This window comes from Drosophila sechellia, chromosome 2L, assembly GCF_004382195.2.
Source record: "Drosophila sechellia strain sech25 chromosome 2L, ASM438219v1, whole genome shotgun sequence".
NCBI classification, from domain to species: Eukaryota; Metazoa; Arthropoda; class Insecta; order Diptera; family Drosophilidae; genus Drosophila; species Drosophila sechellia.
The window spans coordinates 20,101,340-20,115,940 of NC_045949.1; the positions used below are offsets into that span (position 1 = coordinate 20,101,340).

The 14,601-nt window shown below is 43.6% G+C and overlaps 1 protein-coding gene across 1 annotated transcript in view; it reads left to right on the top strand.

Moving 5' to 3' along the window:
• Positions 1 to 1,068: 1,068 nt before the first annotated feature.
• Positions 1,069 to 14,601, top strand: part of LOC6618162 (protein spalten) — a 49,527-nt gene continuing 35,994 nt past the window's right edge. Inside the window, exons 1-2 of the mRNA XM_002042406.2 lie at positions 1,069 to 1,503; positions 13,638 to 13,739. The gene's annotated coding sequence lies outside the window, so the exon portion shown is untranslated. The remainder of the gene's footprint in view (positions 1,504 to 13,637; positions 13,740 to 14,601) is intronic.

Below are 14,601 nucleotides of genomic sequence, written 5' to 3' on the forward strand. Positions count from 1 at the left end.
GCGCAGCAGCGGCGCAGCAACGCCATTCGAGACAACAACAAAGCCCAATCTGCGCAGCGACTGCGGCTCCGGCAGCGCAGCATCGGCTAATGGGCAAAAGCAGCGCTGTAATCCTGCTCCCGATTGTGTGTGTGTGTGTGCGAGCTGTAGTGTGTGTGAGTGAGTGCGGGCCGCAAATGGTGTATGTGTGTAAGTAGGGCTACAATATGTGGAGCAAGTTGCGCTTTGTTCGTGGCCAGGAACTCGTGGACGCCAAGTGTCCACGAGCGGAAGTCCGAAGGACATCATCGCAATTCGGCTGCCGTTCGGCTTCGTCCTGGACACGCAGGCGCAGTATCGGGAGAGACTCGAAAAAGCGACGGAGAGAGCGCGCGAGAGAGCCGCAGAAACTGTTTCACTTCCGCTTCGGTGATGCTGCTGACGAGGTCCTGTTAAGTCCTTACAGAGCTGCGCCCAGTGTTCCGTTGACGGAAAGGTCCCTAAGCTCCGAAACTTAATGTGGTTTTTGGGTGTACCATTTAAGGAGCAAGTATTTACGTAGTTAAGTATAGTTTCACTAACTTAGACGATATCACTTTGATTTTAAAAATTCATACGAGCATTGCAAAATCTCCGCGAACAGTCGGTTTCCCTCATCCATAGACCCACCGAAATTCCTTTACATCGCATCACAGCTCTGGTTGTTTCGATTCCATCTTGTTCCGCTTTGCTCTCGCGAAGGAGCAGCGACAACATTCCCACAGTGAAATGTTGCAACGTGCACCGTCGGAAAATACCGATGCGCGACGCAAATTGCACGCTTCGTGGAAAGCGGAAAAGCGGAAAAAGCCCGCCTCGTGTCGGCGCTCTCTCTCTCTGCCGCTGCCCGTGCCGCTCGCTCTCTCTCTCTCGCGCCCGTTCAGCCGAGATTTTGCTAATGTTGCTGCTGTGCTGCTGCTGCTGCTGTCGCTGCTGCGGCTCCGCTGCTACTGCTGCTGCGTTGCTGCTGCTGCGAAGGACTTCAGTGCTTTTGGGGCTGTGCTGTTGGTCCTTGGGCCATCGCTGGTTCAGTCGTCGTTGCGTGTTGTAGGTGGCCTGGTCTACTGAGCTCCGTTTGGACTGCTCCTCCTCCAGCTACTACTGCGGCCGCTGCCGCTGCTGCTGCGGCTGCATCCGCCTGCAACCTGCAACACTCACACCACGGCAACAGAAGTAGACGCGTCGCGTTCAGTCCCCGTCCTACGGCCTAACGTCATGTCGCGTAGTGTTCGGCCGAGTAAAGCAAGCAGACTGCAAGGTGACTGAACCGATCCTTAACCCATCACCTTCCTCTCCCACTCGAGTGCCGTGGATGTGTGTCAATTAAAAAGTCTCGTCTCAGTGAGTCGCGTGTTTAATTTGCGGCACGTTCCCCACACACACTCACTATCAATTTAATTAAAACGCCACAGACAGACCCATAACTACCGCAAAACCAGCCAGCAAACCCACCTAACTGGGCCAAAAACTAAACACAATACTGCGGTAAGTTTTCGCTCACGTTATTTTTAACTAATCAACAAATGGGAATCGTAAATCGCCGAATGGCGTTTTATTAGCTGTGAATTTGTTGATCCTGATGGATTTTACTGCTGCGGTTATGGGCGGGTGGCAATTGGATTTTAATTAATTACGTTTGCACTTCGGTAGCCATTTCAATATACTTTCGGTTGCTTTTTTGTTTTTGATTTATGCCCGAGCTTTGTTTAATGACATGCAAATTTTATTTAGCTTCTGCGGCTGAAACTCGCATCATGAATATACCAGTTAGTGTTCAATTTAGTAAATTGAATTTGGTCATGCGGGGGAAATCAAAAATATGAAAGTACTATTTTACATTGAATAAAACAACTGATTTTAGCAGCAAGAGCTTTACAAGAAATACCTAAAAACTATTAGTTTCAACGCCTTTTATAGCCAGGTTGCTATCCTTAATACACCCAATTTCAATGTCAATTTAAATTTTACTTTTAGTACTACTATGTCTTATTTAACTTTAAGATTCTAATTAAAATTGTAGCCAATGCGGAGAAATATTTTAAAGCTCCGCACCCTGGTTGCTTTGGCTAGGAAATATTTCAAAAAATGAACTGAAGCGTAGGTTTTTTCTTTTCTTGCTGGCCTCGTTGCACACGAAACAAATTTCATTAGAGCGCAAATAAATCAGCTTAGAGTGGGCAATAAAAGCCAAGGAATTGCCTGAGAGTTTCAAGAAATATTACAATGCATTACGCATACGCCAGGTTGGACAAATGTGGCGAGCGCCACAGCTCCAGCGAATATATAACCGCCTTTAATCAGTTGCCAACTCGTTGGCAGACATTTAATTAGAAAAATCAACGGCATTAAATATTTCTCACCCGGCTGCAGACATTCCGTCCTCGTCTGCTCCAGACTGGCACTGGCTGTCATTACACAGAAAATTAGATATGCTCCGCTTCTGGCCCCGGCTGACATCCGCCAAGTCTGTCTGTGACAGAGAGGAACGACATCCTGCAAGCGCGTGTTGAAATGTAAATAAAACAAAGGAAGGCAGGAAGCTGGGCGAGAAATCCTGGCGAACACAAGAATGCATGTAAAATAATAAAAAGCGACATTTACGACATAACATGGCAGCATATTACACTGAAAGCGGCGAGTGAGCTCTAAACTGAGCCTCACTCGCAGTGGCACACACTGCGTATACGTATTCGCATTACAATGTTTTGCACTGATTGTTCCCTGCGAGGACACCCCTCCCTACCCGCTTCCCCTCTTCCTCGCCAGTTGCCATGCAAATGTATACAAAGTAATTATGTACATCTGCGTGCTTGTGTATTTTTCTGCTCGGCGCGACTGTGGGTGTGTGTATCTTGTAGTACTACTCAAATAATTGCCAAACCACACACCCAGCTCAGTCTGCATTGGCTGCCAGGCAACAAAACGCCTTTCAAGAAGAATAAAAACAACGGGCGAAAAATCTGACGGGACTACGAACTGGTGATGCTCTAACGAAGTCGACAATTTAGTAGATTTCTGCAGAATTATAGTATAAAGAGATAAAAACAACCTATAAATATAAATATCCAATCATTTTGATATTAGTTTTGAATTCAGCAGTTGTACACTGACATCCTTTCTAATTTTCATAGGTGCTTCTCGAAAGTTAAATATATTGCACAAGTTTCACATCATTAGCTTGATGAATAGAAATTTAAACGTTGAATAGGGTCAAATCGAACTCCACAACATTATGTAAGCCAAACCGCAAACCAAAGAGTATTGTTTCGTAAGAGTATCAGACATGCTTGAACAACATTGTATCTTATTAACAAAACAAGGTTGTGTGCTGTTCGCTACACACCCCACACAGACACACCCACCGCACCGAGTCGCCTTGTTGCAAAAATATACAAAGTATTGTTGGCCGTAATTTTGGGATACTTTTCAGAGCGGCAGGGGAAACAGGAACAACAACAAGGCAGATGGAAAACAACATGGAAAAGTTTCATCAGAGCATACGCCATGAATTTTCATTTAATTAGGCCGCCCCTCCACCGCCACCCCGCATTTTTACCGTCATCTCAACCTTTTGATGGTTAGGCAAACTGGTGAAAAAAGGGAGTTTATTGCAGAAGAAAGTTGAAACCCTTTTCTGCTTTATTGTTTGCATGGGGCGATGGGGCTGCAAACACTTTCAAATGATTTCATTTTCTGGAAAACCACTCAGAATGAAAGGCGAAGAAGAGCTGGCCAATTTGTAGGCCAGGTTTTTCATCTACTATGATCAACAACCACATCCAGGACAGACATCGAAACCAATTAATTTTAAATTGTTTCCAGGCCCGGCCTTCAATCGACGTAGTCTCCCTTTTGTCTGAATAATGAGCGTTCAATTTGCAGAAGGTGTCGATGGGAAAAGGTTTTCCTTGGCCAGCTCCGCTTTCTTTCACTGCCGTCCCTTTGTTTGGGCTATCTATTTTCCGGGGCTAATTGAAGTCTGAGTGCCGGCAGGCGGAGAACCGCAACCGAAAGGTCGTTACGATACCGGGGGGATACGGACACTCCGGCCAGCGGAACCTCGTCGGGCTACTTTCAGCAGCCCGTAAAAGTAGGCAATAGCATTCCCAAGTTTTCTTTTCCGGCCCGTTCTCCCTTTGGAAATTTTCACACATGATTTTTTCATAGACCAATTTGCACACATTATAAGTTTGCAACCGCAAATTGCCACACCCTTTGGGCATACCGACAACAAAACTGAGGGAAAAGCGAGAAAATAAACTTTTAGCAATTTTCCTTTTGTGCTGAGGCGTAGGAATTTTCAAATACTTATAAGCAGGCTCCTGTTTTTCCAGCTCCCCTTAAGCTCAAAGTAAATTTCTTTTATGCCCCGAAAACAATTTGCGTAGCATTAGAAGTATAAGTTGGCTGAACTTTCGCTGGCAGTCAGAGCAACCCGAACCCCTTTGTGCCATATTGCCTGGAATTGTGTAATATATTGCTCAGAGAACGTAGAAATCCTCATATTTAATTAAAATGGCATGTGTAGTATTTCTTTCTGTGTGCCCGCAAGTCCATCAACCCAACCAACTAGACAAGCAAGCAATTATTTGCTACTTTGGCTACGCTTGCGTAAACTAAAGCTGGGAATTATCAGCAAACACACGCAGATTAGGGGAGAAGGACTCGTCGGCAGACTCCAGATCCTGTGGGGCACATGGACAACCAGCCCACACAACACTCGCCATCAACCCGAATGTCTTCATATATTTTCGGGAGCCCCGGCCACAAGACCATAAAATTAAACTAGTGCATAATTAAACACTCGCAATTAGGCGTAATTTAGTTGGTGTGCGGGTGAGCATTTGAGGGCGTACTCGTATCTCCCATCGCCACACTTTTGCCACATTAGATTTTAATTAAAAAACTTCCCAAGCTCGCAGTTTGTGGACCTTTTGGCCCGTCACACTGACACTGCATTTTATGTGAGCGTTTAGCTGACGACCCTTCTGCGACCCAATTGTTTTTGGGACACAATCTTTGGCTGTCGATTTCTGCGCCTCGTTGAGTCCCAAAGTCCAGCTAAATGAGGCTGCAAAATGCTTATACACATGTCGTTTAGATAACAGCATCCTTGGAAAAGCGGGCGGGTGGAGGGAAACTGCGCAGAGATAAGCAGCAAATATAACAAGGAAAACCCTGGAAAAGGGCAACAAAGCATAATCAGCAAAAAGCAAAAAGTCAAAGCGCTGCAGATTCGCTGTAAACAATTCCGAGTTGTAATAATTAATCCAACAGATTTACAGCACGGAATCTTTCGCGAAGCGGTTTCATTACTCAAAACTTGGTCTAAGACGGCGGGGAGGGCGGAAAGGCTTAGTGCCGGATTTTCCCGGCGGACCGCGACTTTGTTGTTCTTATTCCTCGATGCAAAGACAGCTTATTCTTTATGCAATGCCAGTGCCGAGCGGCAAGGATGCTGCTGAAACCAACTCTAATTGTACTTAGTATGCAGACAGACAAACCGACCAGCTGGCTGACTGACTAACTGACTGACTGACAGTCATTCATTTCAATTCGAGGGAAATAAATCTCAAGCTGCTGTTGCTGCTGGCAAGTCAAATATTTATGCAGCCGGAGAAGATTTCGCAAAGCCAGTAAATTAATTAATGGAAAAACAGCGCCGCGGATGAGAAAACATCTTAAGGTTGCTGAGCGCATCTAAGCCGATTTTCCGCAATGCAAAACGCAAGTTTTCCGAGTGCCGTGCTTCTTGAGCCACTTTCCATTGCATCTTGCATTGCTTTGGGATGTGGCAATTGTTTTGGGCCTGGCCTAATTGACAGCTGGCAAGTTAATTAAGGCTAATTAGTGGCCTAATTGATACGAATGGGTTGTAAAATATGGGTGGGTGTGAGCTGGGAGCAGCATTCAAATCAGCAAGACCTTCGGTGAACATTGTATGTGCTGGTTAAAGTTGCTGATTGGATTTAAGCCTAATTGTTATGGGGCAATGAATTGCCTGAGAGACATGCACAACTTTGAAATTTGTGCAAAATTCCATCTAAACTTGAAGCAATTTCAATTAAAATGTTCAGCTAACCCTCGCCTTCCTTGGTCCTTTTTTGCGACTCTGAGTCAAGAAGGAAAATAAATAAGCCACAATTAGCGCCATCGATCAAGTGTGTGCTTATCACGATTGCCTGTTTTTCCAGCTGAGACGGGTCGTCGGCGTTTTATTTTTGGGTCTGCTGCGGCCTTCGTGTTTTTGCCATTTGTATTCGTGTTAAAATCAAATATTTTATCATTGGGCCGAACCTCAGAAATGTAAATATTGGCATAAACATTTAAAAGGCAACACAGCAGGACCCACATAATGTAGGTCCCCTTCAAAACAAGTCGTTGTATTGAACACACCCAAAAAGGAAAATAAGGAAAGTATCGAAAATGGTGTCTGCCGCTTTGAATGTATAACCACAAGGCATCGGGGCTAATAATCGAGTAGACGCCCCACAAAGCCTATATAAATATGTAAACAGGTACATAAGCAGCCAGTTCCAGGTATTTGCCACATGGGGCAGCAACAGAGGGTTCCCAAGGTGGCGGGTCCTGTCAGGTGGGGTGCAGAAATTCAGACCTAATTTTCCGCACTTCTCCTTTACGCCGCCGCCTTTGTTTTCCTTTTTTGCGAAAGACCCTAATGTCGCCCTTGGCCAGAACACGTAAGCCCATAAAACCGTAGCCAAATCGGGGTCGAAGGTCCAGAAATTTAGCATAAATCACATAAATATGCAGCACTGGAAAATGGCAAGGAAGCGGGATAAGCAGCAACCAGTGACGTGGATTTGTGCCACGGATTTCATCCGTATTTCATCGACCTTCGCCTCCGCATCCATATTTATTCCTATGTAAACGTGTTCAGCTGCCCTTACTGCCTCTGGCTCAAATGGGATTAGCTTTTAATGCCCTCGGTTATGTTATTTACAAATGGCTTTTCGAATGATGCGCCACAGTTTGTGGGATCTCCTCTTATTTTGCCATCTTCTTTTTGGTTAGGTAAAATTTAATATCATGGCGAAAGTAGTTGCCATTAATCAAACCTGCTCGTGCCATTTATAATTTCCTGCAATACAGTGATGGTTTTTGCCCTAGGAAGTGTAAATCAATTTCGTAATTCCTTGGTTTCTGTACCTTGAAAGTGGAACCTGCCTAGTAAAGTGATATTTTAAACCATGCAAAATCAATTTAGGTATAAAACGATTACTCAAATTCATTATGAATGCCCTAGAAGAAGGACAGAAATCCGTTTGAATCGTATTTAATTTGGACTGTATTCGGCTTCAGAACATAAATATTTTCTGCGACGACATCGGGAATATTTTTGCACGCGAAACAGCATTCAGCCAGAATGATTCTTATTTTTTTTTATATGTGAATATGTGAAATGCCAGCGGGGACAATGTGATGTCTCCATCGCATTCGCTCCAACTGTCAGCGGGATTTTCCTGCTCGACTGCCTGCAAGTCCTGTGTCCTGTGTCCTTGCCATCCTTCAGCTGTCAGTCAGGCATTCAACTCACGCGACACAGCGCGAGAGATTCATAATTGTTGCAGATCCATGGCCATCCTCCGTCCCATTCCCATTACGATTCCCGTTTCCCAGGACACAATGATCATCATCACCATGGCTGGCTTCATCATAACTTTAATGCATTGTAATTGTGTCACCGTCTTCAACGATTCCCTGCACTCAAGAAAATGTCGCAGTTATACTCACATATTTAGGAAAGTTTAAAAGATGTAATGCATATTAGAAGGGAGTAACATTGAATTTATATTTGATATTTCCTTCATTTACTTTAAACAAAATAGCAATACTATTCTATAATTATTTTATTGGTCAAATAATTAAATCCCCGTTTCAGTGCATTAGTATCTCTGATGCGGCGACAAGCTGCATAGCTGCGTTACGTATACGCAGTGTAGTGCCCGGACAATTTGTGCCGCAATCTGTGCCAGAACAGAGCGCTCGTCGTTGGCTCACTTAACGGCTTAATATATTGTTCCGGCAGCTGCGACTGCCACGGCATAATATCCTTGCAACACACACATGCACCGCTGCAGTGCCTGGGTGCACATGGCATGTATGAAAAAACATAGACAGCAGAAGAGTAAAAAGCAAGGCGAAAACCAATTCAATGCAGCTTATTTTTATGCGCAGGCATACTTAATATTTATAGTATCGCACGGTGTAGTGTAATGCAGTGTGTGTGTGTGTGTGAGCGAGCGAGTAATTTAATTACAAACTTTGCGCCATTAATTTAAAACTTTAGGCCAACTATCGAGCGCGGCTGCCGCAGGAGCAGCAGACTCCACGTGCCACAAAAACGGGTAGCAACGAATGTGGTGCCTCCTCCGAACATCCCTACATCATCTCTGTTCCCTATGTGGTGCGAGTATATGTATGTGGACCACATGGTGTCACCGGCAGGACAATGGATGTGCCGCCCCTTCTGGTTTATGCGCTGGCAACATATTGAAAATATGGCCAACTCGGCCATTTGTCAGCCGGAATCGCGTTCAACTTTTGTAATTAGATAGAGTGAGGGAAGGCTGTTGGAATGGCGTCGAAAGTTGCTCACTTTCCGCCGCCTGTTGTTATTAGCTATGGAATTCAATCAAGGACCTTTCGATTATTAAATGTTTTAATCTGAAGTGGGTTAGCGGAAAAGTGATTTGCCAGTTTTAATTGTAAAATGTGTCAGTCACGTAGGTACTTCAATTTACAGCTTTTTAGATATATTTTACTATTTTATTTTAGCATTTGAAAAAGTGAATTTTTTCCTTGTTATTTCAAGCCAAGAATAATTGCGTGACTCCTTTTTTCGCAACGATGAAGTTATCCAATGAAGCTTTGTGTCATTCTTTGTACTTTTCTAAATGTCATTGTCAACAGGGAAAAATCGCAATGCCGGAAAATATGCAGCAGCTAAAAAAAATGGTAAATGGAAAGCCAGCGCTGAAAAGCAGCCCCTGGGAGTGCATTTTCATACTATCGAAGAAAACTTCAGCAACCACAAGCGCACAATATTAATGGAGTTTCAACCTTACTCTTATATTTATGTATGCATATATATAAATATGGATTTCCAACGACTTGCAATCTCTTTGGCCCACGCTTAGTATGTAAATTTCGAGTTCACCTTTTTGGCTGATTTATCTCGCTGCCGCTGTGGTAAAAATTTCATTAAAACTGCAATGCAGCCACTGAAGTTGATGAACTCTCTTTCGTCCTTTCCAGCGCTTTTATCTGCCCCTAATGCCTGTCAATTGCATTTGCCAGGACCTGGCTTATCTGCCGCTCCTCCCACTTCCTCCGTGCTTCCTGTAATATATCAACTTATGCTCCTCAACATCTCCCCCTGCTTTTCCGCCTTTGGCCTTAGACGCATGGCATCATCCTGTCAATGTCGCTGGCAGTTTTCTTTTCCATACACATTTTTCCGTGCATATATGTATATGGATGCTTTTCGACACATAATTTTCTATGTTCTAGGTGTCGACAGGGCATGAGAAATTTCCCTTATTTCCACCCGTCATTGATTGAGTTTTGCTCGCTTTTTCCTTGCCTTCAGTGCCATATCATCTACTTGAGTGGCTGGATTGCAGTTCATAAGTTCATGCTGACACAGCCGAGTTTCCAGCTGCATTTGTCTAATGCGCAAGTTTGATTAGAGTCGCGAAACTTGCAGCAAACTTTAAAAAGTTTTCGGGAGGCAATTAATTTAACGTAAATGCCCAGGCTGTGTTTTCTCCGAGAAGCTGATTCGCTCGCTATAAACCAAAACTCCACATGAATTATTCACGCTTACTTAATCCCTTGAAATTTATGACCAGATGATTGTTGATGCTGTGAAACAAAGACGTTTGGATACAGGCTTCTACACAGAACAAAATGCAATTTCTCGAAAATATATTTCAACTACAACGATTTGAAATTACCTAAAGAATTATCGACTACTTGTTTTGGGTTTGAAAAGATTTTTCTGTGTGCACCTAGGTAAATTTAATTTTAGATAATTGTGTGAGGTGGAACATTAACATAATTGCATAATGAATGTGTCGACATGATGGCTTAGGACTCGAAGATGGTATTCCTGGTGAGGAAATGGCCAGAAGAGTGTGTGCAGCGTTCATAAGACGCAGGCAAAATAACCCAGTTTACAAGCCAATTAGAGTAGTAAAGCCAATTAATGCGATTGCATAAGTACGTGCATATTAATCAGCTTGGCCAAATCGCATTAGAGGAACTGGTTATTTTGGGGAACCGTTCTGGCACAAATCAATCAGCTGGTCCGAGGCCTCCTGCAAGTTTCATCATCTCTGCCAGACTCTTGAAATCCCGATGCATTTTGCATGTCGTCAGCTATCCGTCGGTGTCAGTGTCCTGTGTCCTGCGTCCTGTCTGTGGCACTTGGCCTGCTCGTTTATTTAACACTGATTGCCAATGCACACAGAGATTTTGGCAGCACGGAGCTCCACTCGTACTCTACGGCCCCTTGGCTGGAGCCGACCTCAGCAAACTCTGAACTCCGGCTATCCGATAACCTCTCGACCCAAGTGCCTCATGCCTGTCTGGGAAAATATGGTCTTAAAGTGCTTTTGGCAATTGCTTCCGAGAGTGTATATGTGTTCCCCTTTTATCTTCGCTCGAATGACATCTGCCGGGGGCGGCTCAAAACAGTTTCAATTAGTTGAAATCTTTCTCGGATTCCAGAAATAGGAATTCGTTTATTCAACCCCCATCAAAAGCCTTTAATTGACAGCCTGACATACGAGTAATGAACTTTGTTTGGGGTTTCGACCAAATTATATGGGAGCACTTTAAGCAGCCTTCCGAAATTGAATGGTGGCGCATTTCCATTTTCATCGGACAAATATTTCTCCAAAATCTGCATTCCTATCATAGACGTCGAGTTAAAAAAAATAAGGCGAGCACAATATGCAATAAAAGTGTGCCAGTCGCAGAAAATTAATTGAGTTAATTTATAGGCCAGGTGTGTCATAAATTATAACAAATTGAAACTGCAGTAGAACGTTCAGTGCGCAAGAAAACATTGCATAATTTATGGTATGCAAACGACATTGCAAATTCCATTACATATTGATCACCAGCAGGAAAAAATGTCAAATGAAAAGTGGAAGGCTGCTGCTGGCCATTAAATGGAAACCCCTTCAGAAGGTAGAAAAAGTAACTTTTCAATCAACTTGAGACGGGTTAGCGCAAAGCCGGGCAAAAAGGTTGAGAAACTGCTGGGAAATGGGCACTCGGCTTACTGACAATTTATAGAGCTCAAAGCGAGGAGGGGCGGCCAATTTAATAAGTGCCAGAGTGGCAGACTCGAAGCGGATCGACTTGCCAATACTTTAAGGCCATAATTCCGTACATCGGAGACGAACTAATTGAGGCGCGCCATCGACAGACAAGCAAATCCAGCCAGAATCACTTAGGGCTCGAGATCAGCATAATAATGATGATTCAGATCAATGGCACTCGGCAAATCAAACTAAAGTTGTTTGCTCGTTTGCCCGGCTGCCAGCCAATTGTTATGCAAATAGCCAAGTGCTTTTCCGCTCTCAAGCCGTAGGAGGGAAATTTTTAAAATAACCCACGCTCCTGCAGTTGGTACAGCATGGAAATGGAAATGGAAAATGGCAAATGGCAAAAGGGTAGCAAAGTTCAACCGAGGCAAGCGAATGGGAAGTGGCTGTGGAGATTGCAGGGACCTCACTAAATCAATATGGTGGTGGCTCTGCATTATGTGGTCTCTGCCCTGTCCAGGTGTTCCGGAGCCTGGACTCCGAGTCCCTGCTCTCTCGTCCTGGGCTACAAATCAACATTTGACTTCTGCATAAATTGCAAGAAGCAACAAAATTGCTGAAAAGAAGAAAAGTAATTTTCCCGCTTTCGTTTGCAGCTGCAAAATTGTGCACCACAGCCGCCCACATTTCCCCCATCGGATTCCGCCCCATTGTTGATGATGCTCCTCCGCCATTCCCACCGCCATCTCAGCCAGCTCCAGTTGGCCGTTGATGCCTTCGGGAGCGGACAACCTCTGTGGTTCGCTTGGCTGGGTTACCTGCACATTTCGTTGCTTACCCCATCGCCCTCATGTTAATAAGATGGGCGGCAATTTGTATGCCACTCAACTATATATACAGATCATACACAGGAAGAAACTACGTCTATTAAGCCGCACTTATAACAGTCTCATCATTTTGAATTTACAGTTTCAAGTCAGCATCCCTAATACGAAATATTAAACTCTTGAGATTTTCTTTAACGTATTTAAATACATCCATTTGCTGTTTCGAACCTATTAAATGTATTTTGTGAACTGAAAGTAAGTGCGATAAGTTCAGTGTAGAATTGTTATTTCCGAGCGCAAATAGTTTCTATTTTTCTTAGAAATTGCTGTTCTTTCATTTCTCGGGAAACTGCCAATGCATCGGACTTAATGCGTGTATGGATCGATTTGCATTTCATTACCTGTTCGAGTTGATTGCAAAAAATTGCAAAGAAAATGCGAGCTACGCTTCCGAAGAACCAAGGGGGTTCCGGGGTTTTCCGTTACGGGTTCTCATCGCCCTCGACGGTGAAAGGTGGCCAAAAAAAGTTGCATTTCGGTTGCAGGGGCCTGTGGTAACCGGAGTCCAACGATGCCAAACAAAACTCAACACAATCTGTGCCAAAAGCCGGTGCAAATCGAGCTGAATCAAGCCGAATCGATGTGCGAATGGGCAAGGACAATAACAAGGACACGGCTGCAAGGACAAACACAAACAGGAAATGGACGTTGTGTGCTCAAGTTTGTTTCCGCTTTCCTTCTTTTGAAATTCAATGCGACGCTTTTTGTTTATCTCCAGCAGGAAAAACGCATTGCAAAATCATGTGTGGAGTGCAGGGCTGTGTGGGATGTGCCAGGACTAGCCAGGATACGCCAGGATATGCAGAGGTGTGTAGGTGTTAGGGGCGTTGTGGGCATGTCGCCGTTCAGAGCAGCCCTTTGTTGTTGCCGCTGCAAATGCAAATTTGTTCAAAGTTTATTGAGTGCACGTGACGGCAAACAAAAGTGCAAAGTTTCCCCCGGGCTCGCTCCTTTTATAGTTTTCTCCCTTATTCTAACTAAAAATTTTGAATTGCAAATTTCTTGGTCAACTTAAGCACACTTAAAACATACCTTTTTTATTCGACTGTAAGCCGCCTTAATGAGTGTAATTTGAATAAATGGGTTGCCAGCTTATATGCTAATTTTTGGACAATTTAATTACGGTGCTGAGTTGGGTGAGGAGTAGAGTAAACCACTAAAGTTTTGTTCAAAAATGTAAGTTTACAAATTAATGTGGGACTAAAGAAGGAAAATTTTAAGAATAATTTATTGTTTGAGGTAATTTTATAGGAGGAATGGCAATGGAAAGCTTAATCTTAATGTTCCTAAAATTATTACAACAGCGGGATATATTTTGTAAAGCAAAACTTAATTTAACGAAACTTTGACCAAATTGAATATCCCAATTTGCATATCACTACATCAGCTCGACTGAAAACAACCAAATTGAAGCAAATTTTCATCATTGCAGACCAAGACCCAGCTAAACCGGCCAGATCAGAAAGAGATGAAGGCATTGATAAGGAAAGAGATAGTGAGCGGCCAAAACCTAGCCCCGAAAATCAATAAACTGGTGAGTACTCGCCCAGCTGAATTTCTTTCTTGGCTGCTTGGTTACTGCAAATGCTTTTATAAATTTTATGACTCAATACTTCCATTGTGGCAATAGACGATGACAACGACAACGACGACATTTAACCTACAGACTTTTGTGCCGGCACTGAAAAGATGGCATTGCAATATTATGCGCCATCGCCATTCAGCGCATCCCTGCGCATCTAACCGACTATAATTTTAAAGCCACAAAATCCGAGGAATGGGAACGGGTATGGGTTGTGGTTCTACTTCCAAGGGCAGGGAACGGGGCCAGACTGTCTGCCAAAGTGAATTTGTGGCTCTGAATCCAAATTGCACACAAGTCGAGCTTGAGTTTGCAGAGGCAAAAAAGAAAAACCGAATCGAGCAAGTGGAAAATCGAAAAATTCTAGTCTACCCATGCTTTTTCTGTTCGCTGCAACCATCTGAAGTCAAGCAAGGAAAAACACTGTATTCGAGAGTCTCGACTATCAGATATCCGTTTCTTGGTTTAACAGAGGCACAGTGACTAGCGGCGGCTGCATAAAACGCTTATAGTCCTTTAAACTAATCCAAAGTCCAAAACTAGCACTCCGTAAACTACAGTTTCAGTTCCGACTTACTATCTATTTTTCCTTTCGACGTACATGACCAAATTGACTATGCTGGGTATTCGGATCAATATTATACATATGTTATTAATAGGGTCAGAAACGATCCCTTCTACCGTTTAAAAGCTCTTCTTCAAAGTTTAAATACCCCTTGCTCTACCAGTAACTCATATAAATATGTATCTTGCTATGCATACAAGTTTAGCAAGTTGCTGCAAATTTGCACACTTAATAACCATAAAACCTTTA